This window comes from Manacus candei, unplaced genomic scaffold (assembly GCF_025592945.1).
Source record: "Manacus candei isolate 608988 ecotype Guabito, Panama unplaced genomic scaffold, ASM2559294v1 h1tg000016l, whole genome shotgun sequence".
Classification (NCBI taxonomy): Eukaryota; Metazoa; Chordata; class Aves; order Passeriformes; family Pipridae; genus Manacus; species Manacus candei.
Window position 1 is genome coordinate 8,115,916 of NW_026138064.1, and position 23,582 is coordinate 8,139,497.

Consider the following 23,582-nt stretch of genomic DNA (forward strand, 5'->3'; position numbering starts at 1 on the left):
CATCTGACTCTAGCAGGCCTGGTGCCATCAAAATTGCCCCAATATCAAAAAAATCCAAAATTCCACTGATGGAACCAGTCCTTAAGCCACTTACTGATAAAATGGCTCTTCCTATTCCTTTCTTTATTCATTCCTGCTACTGCAGAAACTGAGAAAAACACCACTTGCACTTCTGTTCCATCAGCCAATCAACCCAGTGCCTTGAAGTCCTTTTTAATTAGCCTAGTACCCCTTTTATCAACCTCATCACTGCCAACTGGGGCAAGCAGCAGTGGTAACTCCCTGAATTAGTTCAGGGAGTCTCCCTTACCTGGGCCCCAGGGAGGCAGCAGACTTCCCTGTGAGATGGGTGCAGTTGGCATACAGGGCCCTCAGTTCCCCTTAGAAGGGAGTCACCTACTACAACTACCCTTCTACTGTACGGAACTGTGTAATTTATAATATATTGGCCTGTTTAATCAGGTTTTTAAGAGAAAGAATTGTTGTTTTTTATTACTCAGCATTTAGGAGATTGGATTAGCTGTTTTTTTAAGCAGAAATGCATTTTTCCAATTTGTAAGTTAAAAAAAGCCCATAGCTTTAGTAGATTATTTCTAGAAAAGCTAGTAATCAGAATGTTTGTATAGAGCTTTAAGAAAATTGCTTATGAAACAGGCGCTGTTCGTGCAAGTTTTCTGGGTGATTTATGCAGAACTCTGCAAGCCATATTTGAAGCCTCCTAAGTTGGAAGGTATTTCCAGTAATGACTGAGCAGCTTTAATTAGGCTTAAAATAGATAGCAATGTGAAAATACATGCAGCACAATATGTAACATGGGCTGCTATCTCCCTACAGTAACAGAGTGATATTACCACTCTGTGGTAATAAAATTACTGCTGATTTTTTCCATCTTTTCAGAAGTATATTTACATTTTTATGTTTCATGCATATTGCCATAGAGCCCCTGATGTGTTAACTTTTGTCTGCTTGTTTGTTTGCCTACTTCAAAGACTTAAGGTGTTTTAATATTTTCTTTCCCAAGCACACAATGTTGAACTATTTTTTTGCTCAGGTAGGTGAAAATTTGGAGATCATTTAAGGTGCAGTGCATTATCAGTTTATTGACTGCTCTTGACACAATTGCACCATTTCCTCTGGTCTGCATCTGTGAACACGTTTCTTGGGTCTGTAGGAATATCCCTGCATTTATTTAGCGTGATAATTTGCATAAGTTACATGAGGTTCTAAAAAGAGTGGAAAGGCATCAATAGGGACTCAAAAATCCAATCTTAAATAACCCTAAATACAACAATCAAGCCTTTCCAGTAGGAAAGGTATGAGGAATGTGGGAGCAAAGCAAGATGCTTAAACCATATTTTGCAATATCAAACCCATTCCAACTTTTTGACGGTGGTTTTGATATCAGGAGAATTTTCAAAAGTGAAATAGGTCTCTATGCATCGTGTCCAGTTTCATCAGGACTTGATTTCTGGCTCCTGAGCAGCCACTCCAGAAATTGAAAAGGAGGGTTTTGTTTTAGCAGTGTAACAAGGGTGAAGTCGTCAAGATCAGCCTTACAGCAAAACGATTCATTAAGTGATACAGCTTTGAAAGGATATCAGCATTTTCTGCTCTCTAAAAATTCCAGCTGAGTTTTAAGACCAGCTTTAGAAATTGGTTTGCCAAGAATGTGCATCCTTTATAAACCCAAGGTATTGCACCAACCTGGAAATCTCCTAGGCTTCTGGCAACATTTAGGTGCCTTTATGTGGGAAGCAAATAGCTTCCAAATTGTGATATCTTCTCCCTCTAAAGCACAGATGGATAATCCAGTTGCCAGCACAGGAGTAAAACAAAATATATAAATCTATTTTGAATGCAGCAGAATGTGGCAACAAATAAAATACAGCTTTCTAGAGAAATAATACTTTATGTTTCTGCATTTCTAACTCGCTTGGCCAGTGCATCTCAGGTTTCATGATCTATTTTGTGACTCCTGGGGTAACCCGAAGAGACATCAGCTCATCAGCTGCCGCTTCTCAGTCCATTCTTACATCCCAGCATTTTAGTAGTAAAACAATTCTTCTCTGATATGATTCCTTCAGAGGTGTATTTCACCAGGAATTTCTGTGAGATGTTGGATATAGTACAAGTAGTTCTCAGGTTCCATTCCTAAAGCCATATCATATGCTTTCTCACACAGGTAAGTTTATATGTGTCATGTTATTTCATCACAACTGTGAACTCAGTGGAGCTGTTGAAGAGACTGTATGAAAATGGATTAATACAGATGTGTTTGCAGGAAATACGTGAGACAGGAGGAAGTGATGCTTTGAAACCTGTTGCATCTTGTGCACATGATCTTAAATGGGCAGTCAGGTCTTAACGCACATGAAATAATTACTCATGATGATGTTTACTTAAAGCAGTGATTAGAGATTGACCCTCAGTTCTAGAGCTCATGAATCTTCATGGATTATCTTTCAACTTGATGCCTAAAATAATAGCTTCTAATTTAGGATCAGATATTAGATCTTCCTGGAACACTCCAGTTTTAAGTTAAAGAATCAGGTGTAAAGATGCCTCTCCATCTGGAAATAGAGTGATTTAGTAGTCACATTTCTATTGCAGATAGATTTTTAGAAATGGTTGTTAGATGCATGATTAATCAATATTTTACTAAGCACATAGTCGATTTTTAAAGAGTTGTTATACTGTTCAAGAAACCAAATGGTTGTTCACAATGGTCTGTAACTCCTGCTTTTGAATGATGTGTTTGCAGCACTCACTGGGATTAAGATCTGCATCAGACTACACAAACCTGGAGTCCTGTGGCTGGCTGTGGTCTCCAACAGCTGCACGGGGTCAGTGCAAAGAGCATAAAAGGTTTAAACATACTCCAAAACCCTGCTATGCACTTGTTTCTCATGTCATTTCCTTTATGGCCTGGTGACATGAGCAGATGAATGGAAGAACCCATGTAACAGGATGTGGGGGAGGATAGGCTCTTACGAATTTAAAATGTGTTTAAATCATTTATTACCTTTTCATAATTCTAGAGCGTGATTAACTTTTTATGATTCTGAAGTAATTATTGATGGGGTCTACCAGAAATATGCTGCAATAAGATTAAAGCAGCTTGGAAATAATGATTCAATTATTACTCGAGGTACTGTCAGATTTCTTACGACTTCAATAGAGTGAATTCTGTAATTTAAAGTATAGCTGTGTTTGGCCATATAATGGCCAAATTATTCCTGTCTTTCCTTCTCTCAGCTATTAAGTGCTGCATGTCTATCCCCAAAATCAATAATCTATTGTTCATCATGACTTCTGGAGTTCAGATTTTGCATACCTGGAAGGAGTTCTAACAGAAATACTAATACTACATCAGTACTTGTTACGTACTTTATTAAAACACAGAAATTTAGTGTGTGATTATTATGTGCAATGTTATTGACTTAATACCACTTTAGTTTACAGCATATATAGCAGACTACTTGCTTTCTCAAGACTCATATTATGAGTTTTGTGTGCTTCATGGAGAGAATGAGGTTTGTGAGGCTTCAGAGTAGTTTGTGATGCTTTTGGACAGTGGAACCATTGATTGAATTTCTGTTTGATTTATTGTCATTATTGATTAAATACTGCATTTTTTATAAAATTGTAGCCAAAAAAAATGTGTAGGTGTACATCATAAATGCAATCTAGTTTCCTATTAGTGCCTGACCAATGTAAGATTCCAGTTATACTGTAGTTAATTAACTTTTCAAATAGATTGGATAGCAGATTGCACTTTTATTAGTTTTATAGTTGTGCTAATATGTGATTTGGAGCTGGCTAGATCAGTAATCGTCAAGGATCTTTATGATCTTATTTAAACCAGCCAAAGCAAAAATCAGTTCAGCTCTATTACAATGGTGGGAAACATACTGAAACTCTCAAACTGATGAAACTGTGGGAATAGAGTGCTTTATACAGTGGTAGTGGTTTCACGTGAATAAATACGAGCATTGGTTTATCATGTTGAGTTTCAGGCTTTTTCATTCTTATTTAAAATATCTTTCTGTAGAAAGGACTAAAGCAGTTTGGGACTTGGAAGAAACTCACACTAGATGTAACTTGAACAAGAAGGGCATCCAGGATCAACCACATGAATGAGAAACCCAAGTGTGTACTCCTTTGAGTTAAAGAGAATGATTTAGGTGGAAAAGGTTCTCTGGAGGTCTCTAGGCATAGCACGGCTCAGAGCAGCAGCAGCTGGATGAAGTTCATCTGGGCCTTGTCCAGTTGAGTTTTCCTATTACCTTGCCAGGCAATCTGCTTGCGTTTTGAGTATCCTCATAGGAAAACACTTGTCCTAATATTCTTCCTAGTAAAGTGGTTTAACTTGATGTGAAGGAGAAAGAATCTAGGCCTGATGGCAGCAAATAGAGAAAGAAGGATGCAACAAAAAACTGCATGGGTAGCAGAGGGCAATAAAGGAATGAATCATGTAAAAAAATCGTCCTGACATTTAGAACTGTGTGCAGTTGGAACCTTAAGACCAGTCTTGTCTGCCTAGCCACTTTTCTTGCAGTAACTTTACCGATGTATTTGTATGCCCAGTGTGAAAATGTGTGCTGATTACCAACAGTTTGCATGTAGATTTCCTTGTCCACATTCCATGTTGTAGAACCCAACCTGAGATAAAGCTTCCTGTTCAAGCCTTGCCACTTCAACCTCTTTTGTAAACTAAAGGTCTGTATTGCTGTGCTGCATTTCCCTCATATCTATATCCTAAAGTAATTTTCATTAGACCCATTTCCATACTGTCCACTATTTCACTTCTTACAGAAGCCACATATGCATCTTCATGCCTCTTGCTGCTGCGCCCTGGTTTATTAAGACTCTGAAGGAGATGAAACTGCCCTTTGTGTGTGTGGAGACTTGTTAAACTAGAGTTCTGAGAAACATGAGTAAAGTTAAATCCAGGTTCAGACCTGATTGTTCTTTCATTATATCCAAACCTTGTCATGACAAATAGCCATAACAATTAGCCTTGAGTATTTCTACTTGTTTTGACGGGGCTAACATTGAAAAGAGAATGGTATCTTTAAATGAAAGGGACAGAAGTGACCACCAGAGCCTAGGGGGTTTTATGAATGTTTTCAAACCCCAGGTTTTCTCTTCTCCCTTACGTTGCATTCAAAATTAGGTAGCAAAATGATTACAGGTTCTGAAAAACAAATTGGTCAGCATTAATTTTTTAATATGACTGCCTGCCAGTGAAAAAGAGTTATATTGGCTCAGACACATGACTTGCACGCAGCAGAGGAGACTCAAAGTGGTAATTGTTTTTTTACAAGCTTCCTGTTCAGTTGGAAAAATGTTGGAGGCAAATAAAATGGATTTCATAATGCATTATACATATTAATAAGACTGTGAAGTAAAATGTCTTTGATCGTTTTCAGTTTAATTTAAAACGTAGTCTCTATTTGATTTTTTGGTCAGTCTGAGAGTACTGCAATCTTGATATCAACAGATAGTTTCTTTTTGCAGTAAGTGTTCCATTTATCAATGTCTAAAGACTGCAGACCTGCACTACTGTATTAAATAACATCAGTCTTGAAGTACAGGTGAACTTTATGAACCTTAATGCTGTTCTATGAATGACAAAGATTCAGAGCTCAAATAAGCTCCAAGGCTGTCAACTCAGATGGAAAGCCTTTATACCTGGAAGAAATAGGCAACAGAACAAGCATTTAAGAATGTGATAAGGTCAGTGTTGTTAGTGTGGGGATAAATTTGATTTTCCATCTTCTCCACATGGTTTTGGAATGATAAGTTCTGCACTGCCTCGATACTGAGGAACTTGGTAGCGACACAGCAGTGCAAAATCGAGTGCTGTGTTTCTACATGCAGGCACTGTAAGGGAGAGGCAGGACAACAGAGAGCCCCTGTGTCTTTGTAGGTGCATGGAGGGGATGTGGTACCTGCCAGACCTGCATCACAGGTGTCCTGCACTGCTTTCCCTGGGCTATTTTTCACTTGTCTGCTGTCCTTATATGAAAATCGAATGGCCAGCAAGGCTGTTCCCGTGCCTGTGCTGACCATTGCCTCATAGCACTTCCCTTAATGCTGATTACACTGTGATTTGGTTGTGTAGTGCCACTGGAGATCTTTCTGTCTAACTACATCGAAGTGCTTCACAGCTGTTAAAAGAATACTGAGCAGATTTAGCAAAGAGAAAAGAGCTGCATTTTCCCCAACCCAAGCAAGCCTTGCACCGAGGAGGATGACATCTTTCACCAGCATAACATAAGGCAGTTGTGAGCCAGACCAAAAGCCTGTCTTGGCAGCAGAGCTCTGAACATCAAGCAATAGGAGATAGCTAGAGAAGGGTATAAAATGGGACTGCTGTATGCTGACTGTCTCTGGCATGGTGTTAATACATCCCCTGGTTGGAGAGAGTGTCACTCTTTTTACTAGTTTGTTAGAGATTTTTCTCAGTTTTTTTTTATGGTTGGTTTTTGAGCAATGGTAATTTGCTGGCACCCATAATTCCTGTGTCAGGGAGTTTTACAGTTTACCTATTCCCTCTATTTTTCTTTATGTCAACCAATATGTGAAAGCTCCTGCACTTGAGAAGACTGCAGGCTTTCCCTGTTTGTCAGACACAACTGATGGCACAGTTTCTCTACTCTGCTTTGATACTTTCTTGATTTTCTGGGACTTCTTCTGGGATGGTCAGGGGAGTCCTGGAAGTCCTTAGAGGGACATTAGGGTGCCAGTGAGGACAGCTAGATGAGGCCATGGTTGCTAGCAGCAGCTTCTAGCCAGCTCTTCCATCTGCTTCTGATCAAAGGGGGCTCTGAGCTTGCAGATCTTAAGTCTTGAACAAGGAGAGTCAATTGGGACACTGGTACAGGTTGCCCAGAGAAGCTGTGGATGTCCCATCCCTGGAAGTGTTCAAGGCCAGGTTGGATGGGACGTTGAGCAACCTGGTCTAACGGAAGGTGAAAGGAATAACCTGGTCTATTCCCTGCCATGGGCAGGGACATCCAAAGGGTCTTTAAGGATCCTTCCAACCCTAACCTTTCCATGATTCTATAATAAACACTCTTCCAGCATCTCTGTTAGTCCTTTCTCAGAGCACAGCTCTGAGAGGTGGCTGTTTATGCAGCAGCTGGAGTGGAAAGGAACTTCTAACTGCTCACACAAGCACGTGTCCTTACACACAACACTGATGTGCCACAGAGTCTGGTCCCTGTCAACCACTGGAACAGTTTTCCCGGTAACAATGGAAGCCTTGACTGGCACATGGACCTGCTGAAGGTGGTTGTGGCTTTACAGGTTTTGTGCTGCAGAGACACCTAATGCTCCTTGCTGTGGCTAGAGCAATGGAGGGATGGCCTTTTGTTCTCATTGAGGATCTGTGTCACCAAGTGGGAGCAGGTCAGCAGACTGCACAGCATCAGAGATGACAAGAAAGAGTCTGAGACCCTGCAGCTTCCAAACCCTGAACCTTCAACTGCAGCAGGGGGACAGGCAGTGTGTCTGCCTACCAGGTTAGAAAGTAGAAGCTCTAGTGATGGTGAAGGGTAGAAGCTGATGGCTTGTGGCCCTGAGAGGAAGACCCTGCTCCACATGCAGATCTGCAGTATGAAATAGTTTCAGAGCTGAGGCAGCTCCCCGGATGAGAGCTCTGTACAGTGAAGTACTTAAGCCAGCTGAACCTGAAACATTTGGCAAGAGACAATGGTGAATGGCAGTGTTGGGAAACTTCCTACTTGTGGGGAATGAAGGCTTCCATCAGTGCTTTCCTTGATACTGCCAGTGAGGGGGAGGAAGGCCTGAAGGGAACTGGATGGATCCCGTGGCTCAACAGTTGTTTGCTCAGCTGATGTGAGCAGCAGGATCTGGCTTCTGTGACACACTCTGGTCTATGAGCCTTAGTCAGCAAGTAAAAACTGTTAGCTACCAAGTACTGACCAATTCCTGAACCTCTGATACTAATCACTTTCTCACTTCTGCAGAAAAGGGCAGTTTTCTTAAGCAGCAGGAGAAATCCCTGCCTCTTGGCAGGTCTGCCTATCACATCCTGTTCCCAGCACAAAGGGTTAACAAAGGCAACTTGTCTTTATAACTGGTTTCTTGGCAGGCAGTGCAGGTTGTACCATTAACAGGTTTTCTTTGTCTAGTTTAGCAGCAGGTGTTCTTTGTCCAGAAATTGGCAGTGTATTTATTGGGTTCAGCATTTCATCTTGAGACCAGCTTTCACGGCTGCTTAGTTTGGGCATCACTCAGGGCCGGGGTTGCACACTCTGGCTTTAACAATATCCAAGACCAGGGATGAGAGCACAGTCACACTCTCGCAAGTGCCTGCACCCTAATGTGCATACTGTAGAAAGGAAATGAGAGGAATTGAGAGGTCTGAATGCATTTGAAGGGCTATGATTTCTCTAGTGTCCCAGTGATGTGGTAAAATAGCTCACAGGACTGGAGTGCTGCCATGGATAGACAGGCATTTTCAGGAAGGGCAAGATGGGACAACAACAAGGGGGGGTTGCAGCACCTGCAGGTCAGAGATCATCATCTCCTCTACTCAGTGCTGGTGAGAGACATCTGGAGAGCTGTGCTGGGCTCTCCCAGCACAAGGTGCTGGGGTACCTTCTTCCTTGCGGTACCCAGGGAAAAGATGAGAGGCAACAGGGACAAACTTCAACAGGAAAAAGCATTTGACAGAATAAAAAGCTGTCTTCCTTTAAGAGTGATGAAACACCAGAGGTTGTGGAGTCTTTGTCCTTGAAGATATTAAAAGCCTAGCTGGACATGGACTTGGACAGCCTGCTCCAGCTGACCTTGCTTTGAGCCAGGGGCTGGACCAGGTAATCTCCAGAGGTGCATCTGACACCACCAATTTGGTGACAGCATGGCACCTTCTTCAGAGCTTTTTGTAGGTAGTGGCTCCATTTAACTGTTTCCTTGCTTGCCGTGTCTCCTTAATGCTGAGATAACTGCTTAGCACATGAGTTATAAGGGGAGCTGTATTTTAGTTTTACAGATGAGGAAACAGAGGCACAGGGTGACTTGTCTACAGTTATTCCTTAGGCTAAGGTCAGGATCTGAGTATCTGCATATGAATGCTTTTATCCTGACTTTTGCTTCAGTCTGAAGATGTGTCTTGCCTCAGATTTATCTGAGAAAACCCAGTTGCGTGTCAGTAGCTGCTAGGTGAATACTCACCTGTTCTCTTCTTTGTAAGTCTTTTCTTTCTTTCATGGCCTTTAGCTATCAACAGAATTCTTCATAGCTAAAGAAAAACAGTTTCGTCTTAGAACTAAACTTTTATCAAGTTATAGCTCCATTGCACCAGCCCAACATTTTAAAATACATTTTAGTAATAAATAATTGCAGTCATCTGTAAAGCTGCTGGCTCTGAAACACAATTACTCAGCCTTTCCTTTTCTTCTTTTCCTCAGGAGGTAACAGAATAGGGATATTGAAGCATTAGTCATTTAAAAAATACGATAAAGTGTTTTGATGCATATGGGAAAAAGTTGGGGGTTACACAGATGCTTAAAATATGTCAGAGTTGCATGTCACTGTAGGAAGGAGAGGGAGAATACTAGAGAGACTGCTGCAAGAAGTAGTTACTAATAATAAAAGAAGAAATCGTAATTTGCTGTAACTGATGAAACTATCAGAGTGTCATTTATGAAGGAAAGGAACAGGCCAGGCACAGGAGTAAGCACTGCCTGAAAGGACAGAAAAGATCTGAATGCGTATCAGAGTCCTCCTAACAGAACTGTAGGTGGAGCACAGCAAAAGAGAGATAAAATGTATTCCTTCTTGGCAGTGTCTGGGTAGCTGGTGGAGGGAGAGACCCTGCTGCAGAAAGACAGCTGTGACAAAGGGTCCCACCCACAGCCTCTGGTCTGTGCACACACATTTACTGCTGGGAAATTACTTACCCATTTCTAACCCCAAGCACCTGCCCAGGAAACGTCCATAATTAATGAAGCTTTCAGGGAAAAGGCTGGCTGTTAACACCTTTCAAAGTCAAAGAAAATGGGACCATATGTTTCAAAGGCAGCAGAAAGGGGCCCAAGAATGTACAGTGTCTAGGAGTTTGGCTTCCTTAAGGCTTTATGTTTACCCTGGGATTTTCTGGGTTGAGAAATACCATGTAACAATAGTTCTGTCTGAGAATAGAAGTTTCTAACTAAAAAAAGTTACTGCTGTTCTTCAAAACCTCATAGCTCTCCAACTTGCAGTTTACCTACAAAGTTCACTAAAATATAAATGTAGGTTATATACTGATTTGCTTTGGAATTACGCTTCCTTTGCACTCACTTTTGCATTGCCCAGAGTGACATCTTTGAAGAACCTGACAGGATTGGTTTCTGATTGAGAATCTCTCCTAACAGGAAGATTGATGACCAGAGCAAAAAAGATGAAAGTACGGGCAAAACTGTCTGCGAAGGGAGCAGATTTGGCAAGTACTGTCAGCGTGAGGAAGGTGAGAGCATTGACCCTCTGAGGAGCTACTCTTCCTAACCACGCACACTCTATGAATTTATTATAAGGTTTTCCTCCCTGGGGAAATGTTTCCCTGGGCTTGCAAGGCAGGGATGCTGTAAAGTGGAAAACAGCTTCCCCTTGTTTTGACCAGATATGATCCCAGCAGATTTTAGATCTGTCAGCCTCATGGACAGGTTTTTTACAGCTTCTTTGGTTTTCCTGGAACAGTAATGTGTGGATGAATCAATGGCTTTTCAATTCCATTCCATTTGCCATTCCAGCTGGCAAAATGGTATCTCCTTTCAAGGAACAGTCTGGGAATGATCTTCAGGATAAGGAAATGTGCACAGGGTACAAGAATAAACTACTCATTGTGAGAAGAGTATGTACTACTATACTGCTGTAGCATCAGTTAGTATTTGTCTGTAAGTTAGGAAGGGCAGAAGTCCCCTCTTGACATCTTTTTTGCCTTGTACCTTTCTCAAATATGTTGCTAGAAATGTCACCTAATCCATCATTAACATTTAAGTTTGCAGTCTGGAAACAAGCACACGGAAAGTAAGGATTGTGTTTTGGTTAGGTTTGCTTTTCACTTTCTGGAGATATTTGTTCCTTTTGTATTTTGCTTTATTGTAGTTCTCATTTTCATTTGAGTCTCCCACTATCACTCCATTCAAGCTTCAGAAAGAAGCTTGCTTTTCTACCTACAAGGACACATTAGAAATCAAAATACACCTCTGCATCTCTCTGTGAACAGCCTGGCTTAAATACCATATGAAGATACCAGAGAGCAATCATGAAAACTATACTGAAGATATTAGTCTATTGTGCCAGAATCCATTGTCTCGTCAGGATCTGTTGCTTTTTGTTATTTGGGGAATGGATTGTCCTGACAGCTTCTAAGTGAAAATGGTTGTTAGATTAAAATGCCTTTAGAGTTCACGATGGATTTAACAGCTTTTATGAGCCATTTATACAATGAAACACATTCTTGGGGTTGTATGGCAACTTGAAAACTGTTTTAGCTAAGGGCAGCTTTTCACCTGTCCAGAGCAGTTCCTGTGTTGGGCACTTCTGGAAGACACAGACTTGTGCAAACAAAATGCGTGTGTGTGCCAGTTGAATGCACAATTGGTATGGATTTACTGTGGTACTTCAAAGCTAAATAAGCTGCAATTTTGTGATTTTAGTTACTGAAACTAAGCAGATAATGGATTATGACAAGATTTTGCGTTATTTTTAGTGGACTGGATGACTCCTGTCAGCATAATCCAGGTTAAGAACTGCTCTCAGAAAGAATCAAACTCAAAACAGCCTTCCACAGAAGAACACATCTTGTTTCAAGTTAGAAGGACAAATTCAACTCCAAGTTCTCTTTAAACTCTTTGGAGTTGCTCCTAGTTTTACAAGTCTTTTACTATTTTGCTATACTGTAGTATTTAAGTATTGCAGCAAGTTTCATGCATTCAGGTATTTCTGGGGCTGGGGAAAAAAAAAAAGAGAAAAAAAAGATGCCCTTGGTTTCTTTTAGTTTAATGTCATAATAGTCAAAATATTTATATTCTCCTCTACTGTTGCTAAGGAAAAGAATCATTCTGAACAGATTCCATTTTAATGCAGACTTTTTCATTAAGAAAACGACTTACTCTATGCCATAATTTGTTGATCATTTTAAGGCGTTATGTGCTGGAATCAGCAGTTTCCTGGCTGTGTACCATTTGGAACTGAGCAGATCATGCCACCTGCTGAAAAGCCTCATGGAACCTGCTCAAAGGAAAACAAATAGGCTATGCTTGGGGCTTGAAGGTTTTAATAACACTTGGTAATAGTGATAACATTCTTCAGGTACAAAAATGAAATTTAAAAAATCTGATACATTCTCCCTCTTGACAGATGGAAGTTTAATTCTCTTCTCCCCCTTGTATAAATCTGATTCTGACGTTTATCAGGAAGGCTTTCAGACCCCATGTTTTTGGGGTCTTAAAGGAAAATTATAGTTCTCAGATTTTGTTAAGAGAAAAGTCTTGATTTTCACACACAGATTAGCCAACAATTTCCTATGAAGTTCAGAATGCCTTTGTTTCTACAGCTGTTTGAGGAACACATTTAATTTTATTGTTGCATAACTACTTTTTGCCACAACAAAGGCATTAATCTGCATGTACCTGAGAAAGATACATTACATAAAATACAGGATGTGTGCATGAGAGACAGAAAAAGTATGGGACATACCATGATGTTCCAGATACAGGAGGCAAGTTAGGGATTCTGGCTCTGAAAGCAAGACCCAAGTTATTTTAGACAGTAGTTTGCTGCTGTAGCAGAGAAACAGCTTGCTGATCATCATCTTTCAAGTGGGTGTCATCCAAATGTTGTTTTAAGTCCCAGTGTTACCGTATATTTAAAACTTTCCTTAATTTTCCTTAAGAATTCTACTCCTACAATCAGGTGGTGCTGTGACAATCTCCAACTTTAGTTTAAAAACAAAGAATTTCCAGCTTTTTATTGTGGGGAAGAAAATTTATGAATGTAATTCCTGACAAAATTTTAAATTTATGTCTTTTTACACTACACATATGGACAGACTAGGGATTGTCGTGAATGATACAGATTTTAATGCAGAAAAGTGAGACCAGCTTCAGTAACGTTTTTGCTGTTAGTGAATGAAGTGAGATCACAGGGTGCCAGGACTGAGAATCAGACTGAGTAAAAGACCAATGTACTGAGTATCTCTTCCTTTTTAGCTCTGACCCCTTCAGTCACCAGCTCACTGCTGGACTGGCTTTCTGACAGAGAACCTTTGTGAACTGTCTTCAATAAGGTTTAGGGGGAAAAGGAAAAAAAATTCTCTCTGTTGTTTGTTAGCATAGGAAAACTAACACAAGATAAAATCCTACTGACATGAACTCCTGGGTTCATTCTTTGTAAGTGATAATTTGCATTATCAGTGTGGTTGCTTTTACTTCAGAGTCAGTTGAGAATGAAATACATGCTCTGAGGGGAAAATGGTGCTATTTAAAATTGCCTCCTGGGAGCAGCTCTCTTCTTCAGGTAAGCAGCTACTGTCAGAGTGCAAACATAGGGAAGTTGGGTCCATGATCTGCTGTCAAGAAGCAGCTGATGTTTGTGAACAAATACTCACCAAGAGGGATGAACCCATCTATTCTTCCTGCTCATGATAATCCTATTTGAAATTGCTGGCTGCACATTTACTGGTCTTAAAATCATTCTCTCCTGTTTTAAACCACAAAAACCAGGGACAAAGACTTCTTTTAAAAGTCAGGATGAAGCCCACAGTAGATTATTAAACAAATTGTTACCGACACCAGAGGACCTGAAATTCTAGCTCTACATTAAAAAATGAGATTATCTTGTGAAAAATAACAGAGGAACCCCCAAATATATTAAAAACATAAAACATTACAGACTCCACATGGTTGTTTGGTAGTTTGGCATTTGGAATGTAATGTTGCATTAATGCCCCCTGCTGATAAACCTTCAAAAATCTACTTTGAATCAAGCTCAGTATTTAATTAGACCTCTTTCTTTAAATTAAAAAAAAAAAAGAAATCTAGCATCTATCTCATCATAACTGGGTTTTTCTTATATAGATCACGTTTCTTTTAAGTCTGCTATATAATAAGGTCTTTCTACTCTTTGTTTAGTAAAAGGGACAAAGTGATGTAGCATGACTGAGTAGGAACTAAATCTTGAAGTAGAGAAGGAATCTTTTTATAAAGAAAGCAAATTATTATAATGAAATATAGCTTACCAAAGCAGAGAAATTACAAGAGGGTGATCAGATGTTCAGAGTTATACTAGAAGGAACTGAATCACAGAATCACTGAGATTGGAAAAGCCCTCTAAGACCATTGAGCGTAATCATTAACACACCACTGCCAAGTCCACCACTAGCCCGTCTCTAACCCGCATTCCTAAATGATAAACATTTTCATTGCATTTATTATCTATTTTCTAGCTAAATAAAAGATTTAATTAGTATTGATTTTTACAGAGATACTTGGTTTTATATTTTTCCTCCCTCTTCAAGCAATGGAAGAAATGCTTTTTGTTTGCTGTTGGTGATTCAAAAGATACTACTGTGTTTTTTCCAGTTTCCATCACCTGTGCTGCTGCATCTTTCCTTTGTGCAGTCATCTTCCTGCCTCTCTGAGGTACATAAAGCCTTGTGCAAGTGTCTGTAGCATTGGCTGACCACCTGAAGCTTGTAGGACACTTGCCCCATTTTTAATACTCTTGAAGTTAATGGCCCCTTTCCTCACTTGTGGAATGGTCACAGATCACAAGTGAGAAAAGGGGGGAAAACAAACAAACAAACAAACAAACCAACCAGAAAATAATAGGACAGAATTGTTCATCCAGAATTTGGTCAGAAGCAGGTATGCAATCTTTGGACATCCAGGGCATGAGATGCCAAATGCTTCCACACCTAGTTCTGCTGGAGCAGACAATAAACGGCCCAGGATTTTCACCACCACAAAGAGTAAATATAAGAATAAGGATAGGTAGGATAGAAAAGGAGGCCAAATTGCTATAGATGACAATTACCTTTCTTAATTGATAAAGTCGGTGCCATATTTTATAGAATAATAGAGTCACAGAATGGCTTGGGTTGAAAGGGACCTTAAAGATCATCATGTTCCAACCCCCCGCCATGGGCAGGGACACCTTCCACTAGACTAGGTTTCTCAGAGCACCATCCAACCTGGCTTTCAGTGGGTCTAGGAGAATTTATCAACTCTCTGAGGTTGTACCTCTGAGAACAGTACCTTGTGACATATTGATCTGATATGGCACCTCTTCACCTCTCAAGCCTACTCAGCTTGACATCAGGAGTGATGTCAGAGAAATCACCCTAAAGATTAGAACATGTTTGTCAGCATGAACGTCCTTGACAGCAGTCTGAGAGGGGAAGGTACCCAAGAGTTAGTGAGTTTGTTCATGGCATGTGTCATTATTGTTCCCTTGGAAAGATGTGGGGTGTTTTCCAGCTCCTCATTCCCCCTGGCACAGCATGTTTCCATCTAGTGTTGCAGTATGTGTAGGAGTTGACCTTGCCAGTCACCTGCCCAGGAGTACCATGAATGTGAATGTGACTTCCTCCCATCTTCTTACAGATCCAGAAAGACTTGATGGAGGAGACAGAAACAAGAGTCATTACAAGCAAATCCATCTGTAATGAAAATCCAAAAAACCAGCAGAGGTCATATGCAGCTTAGATTTATTTTTTTTTCTTTTTTATTGTTGTTGATATGGAGAATTCTTGACTTTGAAAAGACAGATGCTGGAAGAAAAATATCTTTTTAATTAATAGAAGTAGCAAAGTTTTATAGCTTGTAATGGACCCCTGCAACTGGAGGTCAGAAACCCACCAGGCCTATATCAGTCTTCTGGCAAACACTGCTTCCAACAAACGAAACCCACTATCTCTAATTATTCTTACCTTACCAGGGTATCTGAACAAATACAAAGATATATATCTATATATCTATATACAATAGTATATAGATATATGTAAAGATATATGCCTTGGACTTGGTTTGTTTTTATACATAGACCTTGGTTACATAAAAACTATTACAGTTAGGATATACAGCTCATGGTGTGGGGTGGGTGTCCCTCCTCCCTTCAGGCTGACAGTTTCAGCTTGTGTTCAATCCATGGGTCACAGTAACCTGTCAAAGAAAGCTTAAATTTATTATATGAAAAACACTCATGAAATGTAAAGGTCTACAAATGAAAAGGTTGAAATTTTTTTTTTAAACTGAGAAAGCTAGAGAAGTGTGTAGGGTGTACTGAGTTGCATCTGATAATCAATGTGCCTCATACTATTACGTATTCTATTTTCCATGTATGAAAAAGTTGTACTGGTTAAAACATTTTTATGCCCTTATGTCTGTTGCCGTTAAGAGAACTGTACTGGTTTAACTGCACAGTTAGAACTAGAGAAATCTGTATTCTTTATAAGGATGAGCTCTTAGGTAACATTAAGTTTCTGTAGTGTAGCACCTCACCATTCTTCAAGGACCATTACATAAATAAGAAGCTGAAAGAGTTTTTAACCAGATGTCAGTATTTTTAGAGGTCATGCTGCTCTCACAAAACATCTTGTCCTGAAATAAGGGCTTTAGGGGAAGATACGAAGTCCTTTTTGTTTGTCTGAGTGTTCTCTTCCACCTTATAAACTATACCTAATTCAAACTTAATTACTAAGATGGTGAAATAAGGCCATAATTTTTTGAAATGGACTTGTAAAAAGCTCTGCCGAGGCTGCTTTGATTTCTACACAGCTCCAGCTTCAAAAGCCCATGTGTGTTAATAACCCCTCTCTGTCTCCTAGCTGCTTCCCAGCTTGTGCCACCATGCTGACTGGACTTAAAAACTCCTGTAACAAAGCCATGTCCTGTAGCAGGCTACTGTCAGACCAGACCACGACATTTGTGTACCACAGTTGCATAAGAAAACTGGTTTCAGAATTAGATTGCAAAATCAGTTCTATAGGGTGAGGGAGAGAAAACAATTTGAGGAATGGCAGTTTAGAAAGATTATTGGATTTCAGATTTAATCTGACAGTGTAAAATAAATAGTTATTCAGCGGAATGAAACTATTCACTTGGGTTTGTTTTACTATCAAGTGGCATTCCAATATGGGTTGTTTTTCTTCTCTTTCTCCAAGTGAAGTGTTTGTTCATTACACAGTGTAATGTGTAATGAACAGTCCTTTGTCTCTTTTTTTGTTCTTGTTGTTTTGCAGTATTTTCATAAAAAGTAGATGATTTGCTGCATCCAGTTTCTTGGCAACATAAAAGATTGTGTGTCAGCCAGATCCTTATAACCCATTAAAAACATGAATTCAGTGCAGTCACAGGTTTTAAGAACCTTTGCTGTCCGATACACTTCTCTTTCTACAGACCTGGGTATGCTAAAGAAGTATGAAGGTGAAACCTTTTAAATCATGTAATTTGTGATAAAAAGGCACAGAACAGATACTTAACAAAGTACTGTAAGTGACCAAGTCTTTTGTTGATCCCTGAAGAGTTCGTTCTGCTAACTCACATTAAAACCTAATGAAATTTTAGCTGCCTCAACATCTGGATGAGGTGGGTTTCTAATTAATGGGGGTCTCCACCTTCTTTATTTGTGAGAACAGGCATGTCTGAGGGGGTGTGTGGTAGTTTGGGCTAGGCCTTCCTTGGTGACCAGTTTGTAACCAAGGAAGGGCCCAGATGTACCCAGTATTCCCTACGATTTTTACGTAAGCCAGATTATAAGAAGAAAGGAGGGAAGACCTTCGGTCTCTTTCCTTCCGGCGGCTTGGAGATGCAGGTTCCCTGCTGTTGAGTCTGCCGTGTTGGGGAGCGAGGCCTGGTTAGGCCTTGCTGACCTTGGGAGACAGAGGTTGCCGGCGATCGTTCCGGAGCGACTCTCCGTTGTCCCAAGGAGAGTAGTGAGATATTTCTTTGCTAACTCTTTTAGTTGTTAGATCTTGGGCTACTGACTGGGATATATATATATATATATATATATATATATATATATATATATATATATATATATATACTCTATTTTGGTTTTGTTCCTTTTTTTCCCTTCCCCCCTCCCTTTCCTTTTTCCTTGTAAAATTGTATATATATTTCAATTGTATATAACTGTAACATAAGTGTAAATATATTTATATATATATTGCTTTAGCTGTCTCTCTTGTTTTGGTTTTTCTTGGTTGTTTTTCTCCCTCTTCTCCCTGAGGTTTGGGGGGGGGACATGACTTCTTGTGGTAAGGTTTGGAGACTTGACAGGGAGCCAGCTTCAAACTATATCAGGGTGTTTAACATTTCCTCACCATTTGACCTCTCCACAACATTCTTAAGAAGTTGTAGTAGGTCTTTCAGAATGGACAATTTCAGGAGTCCTGAAAAATTCCCAAGAGACATACTGTAAAAAAGCTTGTCAAACTAATTAAGTCAAATTATACTAATCCAGCATTCTCTAGATGTCTGCAGTTCTTCTGCCAGTATCAGAAGGAATTTTGACTATTTAAGAAAACAAAACATAACTAGTGGAATGTTTTCTTTCTTTATGTCAGGTACAAGCCCTAGGGGTAAGAAGTCTGTATCAGCTGAAGGTTGATTCGCTAAGTAGAGATCAGCTGACCACAAATAAGTAGAGCCAACAGTTATAAAAAATTACTGATCCCTGAACAAGCATCAGTTTCTGAGGCCTCACCCTAATCAGGATACTTTAGTAAAGAGACTTAGCAATTTTTGGACAGAGGCTTGATTTGCTTTTAGAAAGGTAAAAATGGGTTTTGAAATTTAACAATAAATATGATTTCTTCCAATTGTCTGTGCTTTTGATATCTCTCTGCTGCAGCTGCAAGACTGGAGTTCCCATCTCCAAGTTAAAATGGACTGCCTTCCTTCACGAAGAAAGACCTACACCCATACCTGGGCAAAACAGTCTGGGATGCGCAGTTAAATATTTCTGATATTAGAGAGCAAAAGCGCACCTTAACAATTCCTTCCAGCAGTAACTTAGGAGTTACTCCAGGACACACATATGCTATGACTATTGGATACTCCAGTGTGTCTGTTACAAGAGTCATGCTCTCATCACCTCAAAAAAGCATAGCAGATTTTTTCAGGTTTTGCATAAAAATGGGTCACTAGCATTTATTCGGGGGGGATAGAAATATGATTAAAATGTGTGGAACTGTGAGCCAACTTTTACAGCATGTGTGCCAAGAGTTGAAAACACTTGTGCAGGTTTGTGGTGCTCTGCTCATGAAATTGTAGCGGTTTCAGTTAATTAATTGAAACCCACTGAAGTTTTCTGGAAGCAAAGTGAGCAAGGGTATTAATAGGTATTTCTTTGACTATCTGCATGTCAGTACTGGTTTGGCTTCTTTCAGGAGGAATAAAAATGTATCTTATGTTGTCATTTTTATGCAAGAACACAACTGATAATTGAACATAATTGATAATTTTTCAATTATCAGTCATAAGTATTAAAGGCATTGTAAGATATATTATGAGTAGTGTCTGGGAAGGCTGATAAGCTGAAAGAATCGACCTATTTTTGTATAAATAGCAGCAGTACTTGGGTGGTTTCAAATTCGTTCATATGGACTTGAAATATGATTTATATGAGTTACAAAACACAACAAAAGGAAATTTTTACAGTGGCTGTGTGCCTGTCTTACAGGACACATGGACATTTTCTTGCTGGAGGGCACACAAGAAATTTTCACAGCCTCTTCCTTTTCTCCCTCTGTTTCTTGTTCCTATATTAATAACTGAGGAGTCTTCAGTACAGGCTGATAAAAAAATTCTGCCTCCCACCTTGTCTTCCCTCTTCTAACATTGATCTCTGTCTTTTACAGTTTTATGCCCCTTTCCCAAATGGAGTTGGCCTCTTGCTTTCTTACTTGCAAAACAGGGGCCTCTTTTCTATGAGTAAGAGTATTAAAAATATATATAGAATAAAAGACCTGCCAATTGTTAAGGAAACTGGGAAGTGCTTTGCTGTGAATTATGAGAGTTTATACACTCTGGGACTTCAGTCCTACTATCTGGTACTGTCATAATTTTGATTTTGGATGTCAGTGGTCTCTGAGTTATGCTGGCAGAGTATTAAGGTGAAGGGGAGGATTTCTGGATGTATACCAGTACTCCAGGGTTAGTGGGGCTGAACTGTACTGCTCACTGCAAAGATTTGCCTTCTTCCGTCTCAGAACACAATCTTACATTGATACCTGATTAGCTCTGCACCAAACAATTACTCATTGCCCAAAGAAGATTGCAAGACTTGCTTCCTATTTCTTGGACACTGAAGTGATTTTTTGACTGCAGAGAACTCCCACAACTTAAAAGAGGAGCAAGAGTGTGCAGTGATGGGAAGGTCTACAAGGACAGAAACAGTGTGGGCTTGTACAGCAGGGCAGAATTTGAGGGTGTGTGGAGGGACAGATGTTATGTGCTATATAATTAATCCATTTAAATAGCTGACTTTGAGGAAAAAACACACCCCAGTTGCTTAAGTCCAGGTTTAAATTCATGCACGAGCTTTTAAATGGGGCTGTGTTTTCTTAATACTATCATGAATGAGCTTCTGCAGAATTGGGACCTAAGCATGTATACCATTGAGCTTTTTCATGTGCAGATTATTGACTAAACCAAAAAAATCTGGTCCAGAAGAAAGGTAAATCTTGGCTCTGCCACAGGCTCTGCTGTGACCTAAGGGCAGTCATTTTATCTCCTCGGCTTTTGTCCCCTCTCTGTAAAATGGTGATAAGAGCATTTTCTTATCTTACAATGGAGTAGTGGTGATAAATATTGAGGATTATGACATGGTTAAATACTGTGGTAATCGAGGCCATTAAGCACCTTAAACACTTCTATTCATTGGCTGCTTTTCTAAAGTGAATTATTGAGCATTTTTAATTTTTTCCAAGTAAACTCAAGGAAATGAGTTTATAAGGTTTTAATAAATAAAACCTGTAAAATGTCAGCATTAAAATGTGTTGTGTTTTCTGAATTATGTAACTGTGCAGCCTTTCTCTTAAGTCAGCCAACCTGCTCTTCTTCACTGCTCCCTTCAATGGATGTAAACCTGAAAATAGGAAGAAAAGACAAAGTTGCTATCTGCTATTAATGGACTATGGCTACGAAATTCAGGAATTTCCACATTTGTCATTTTGGGTCCTAATTTTAGAAATCAAAAAAGTTAGGGGACTGAAATTTATAAGGCATCTGTGACGAGTAAATTGAAATAAATTTTGGGGAATTTTTAAGGTACCCATCAAGGGAAATTAAACACATTTGTGCTTGTATATAAAGAAAAAAATAATGAAAAATACATTGGGCAGAGTCCTACTGCCATAATTCTACAAGGAGTCTGCAAAGATGCATCGGGATGTACATATCATTTGTGTACATTTGCAGTAGCACCCATCCCAAGAGCAGCTGCCTGGGTCACTTCTGCCTGGCTGTGGGTCCAGCCCCAGCCTGTCTCTGCTGCACAGAGGTGGCCACTGAGCTTCCGTCCCAGAGCACTCAAATTCCAAGACGTCTACAAGGCAACATTGCAGCTGTTCTTTATCTCAGCACTCAGGGAAAGTTTCCTTCCTTGCAGGGAATCTTTCTGTCTCTTGACACTGCTTCCAGCCAGTTTGATGCCTTCTTGCACTTGGACCTTCTTGCCTTCTGTGCCTCAGTCACAAATTACCACTGTGCATCAGTTGCTATTAGAATTTCCCCTGCACAAACAGCCAGTTACCTCAGTCATATTGCAGTAAGTAGATTTGAAATAGTCGCCTAGTAGAACAGAAAGAGAAAAGGAAAAAGAAAAGGAAGAAGAAAGTAAGTTCTCCAGGTTTCTGGTTGCCTTTTTCTGGGAAGCTGCTTGGAGCAGTGCCTCAAGATGAGGCACAGGAAAATGCCACACAGATGTGGTCAGGTCTTCACTGACTGTATGAGCAGCATGAATTTTGCTCACATTAGTGGTAACAGCTGTACCTCACATCATCCCTTGTCACTGTGTGACTGTGGTAGGATCTGTTGAGCTGGAGGTGTAATTTCCAATATCTGCTGTTGCTGTTTCCATGAGATGGTGGAGACATCACCTACAGGATATGATGTGTTCACAATTCAGATCTCTTTTTGCAGATTTTGTATGCTTGTTTTCTTTCTCAAAAGAACAAAACACAGAAACTGAAGTGTTAACAGGATTGGATTCATTATTGATATATCTCAAGGCCTGGTTGGATGAGGCTTTGAGCAACCTGGTCTAGTGGAAGGTATCCCTGCCCATGGCAAGGGATTAGAATGAGATGAGCTTTAAGGTCCCTTTCAGCCCAAACAATTCTGTGATTGTGTGATCTGTAATGTTCAGGTCAACGTTGATTTATGTTGGTCTAGAGCTGTATTTTAGAATCACAGAATCACAGAATATGCTGAGTTGAAAGGGACCCACTAGAGTCATTGAGTCCAGCTCCTGGCCCTGCACAGGACCATCCCAAAGAGTCACACCCTGTGCCTGAGTGTATCATGCAAACACTTCTTGAGCTCTGTCAGCCTTGGTGCTGTGACCAGTGCCCTGGAGAACTTGTTTCAGCACACAACCACCCTCTGGGTGAAGAACTTTTCTCTAAGCTCCAACCTAAGCTCCTTGACACAGCTTCAGGCCATTCCCTCGGTTCCTGTCATTGGTCACCACGGAGAAGAGATCAGTGCTTGCCCCTCCTCTTCCTCTCACAAGGAAGCTGTAACTGCAGTGAGTTCTCTCCTCAGTCTCCTTTTCTCCAGCTGAACAAACCAAGTGCCCTCAGACACTCCTCATACAGCTTCCCCTCAACACACTTCACCATCTTCATTGCCCTCCTTTGGACTTAATGGCTTAATATCTTTCTTATATTGTGGTGCCCAAAACTGCCACAATATTTCAGGTGAGGCCACTTCAGGTCAGAGCAGAGTGGGACAATCCCCTCCCTTGCCTGCCTGGTGATGCTTTTCCTGATGCCCCCAGGACACAGTTGGCCCTCCTGGCTACCAGGGCACTGCTGACTCATGGCCAATTTGCCATCGACCAGGACCCTCGGGTCCTTTTCTGGCACTGCTTTCCAGCCTCTCATTCCCCAGTCTGTCCATATATCCAGGGCTGCCCCATCCCAGGTGCATAATTCAGCACTTTCCTTTGTTGAACTTGATATGGTCGGTGATTGCCCAGCCCTCTGATTTGTCAAAGTCTCTCTGCAGGGCCTCTCTGCCTTGGAGGGAGTCAACAGCTCCTCCCAGTTTTGTGTCATCTGCAAACTTGCTCAGTGTCCCTTCCAGTTCTGAACATGTCGAAGTAACTTATGATGAGGTTGAAGAGCACTGGTGGAGCCCTGTGGAACCCTGCTAGTGACAGGTCGACAGTCTGATGTTGCCTCATTCACTGTTACCTTTTGTGCTCAACCCATGAGCCAATTGGTCCCCCATCACATGATGTGTTTTTCCAGCTGTGGGCTGGACAGTTTGTCCAGAAGGATCCTGTGAGAGATAGTATCGAAAGCTTTAATGAAATCCAAAAAAATTACA

General features: G+C 40.4%; 1 protein-coding gene and 1 long non-coding RNA gene across 8 annotated transcripts in view; both read left to right on the top strand.

The window, feature by feature from the left end:
• LOC127469018 (uncharacterized) overlaps positions 1-23,582 on the top strand; it is a 288,437-nt gene that overhangs the window by 225,778 nt on the left and 39,077 nt on the right. The gene's annotated exons all lie outside the window — the stretch shown is intronic.
• Positions 1-23,582, top strand: part of PLPPR1 (phospholipid phosphatase related 1) — a 128,406-nt gene that overhangs the window by 69,083 nt on the left and 35,741 nt on the right. Inside the window, exon 1 of one of the 6 annotated variants that reach the window (XM_051782830.1) lies at positions 16,659-17,606. The exons of the other annotated variants lie outside the window; for them this stretch is intronic. The gene's annotated coding sequence lies outside the window, so the exon portion shown is untranslated. Of the gene's footprint in view, positions 1-16,658; positions 17,607-23,582 lie in introns of those variants that run through there. 6 annotated transcript variants of the gene reach the window in all.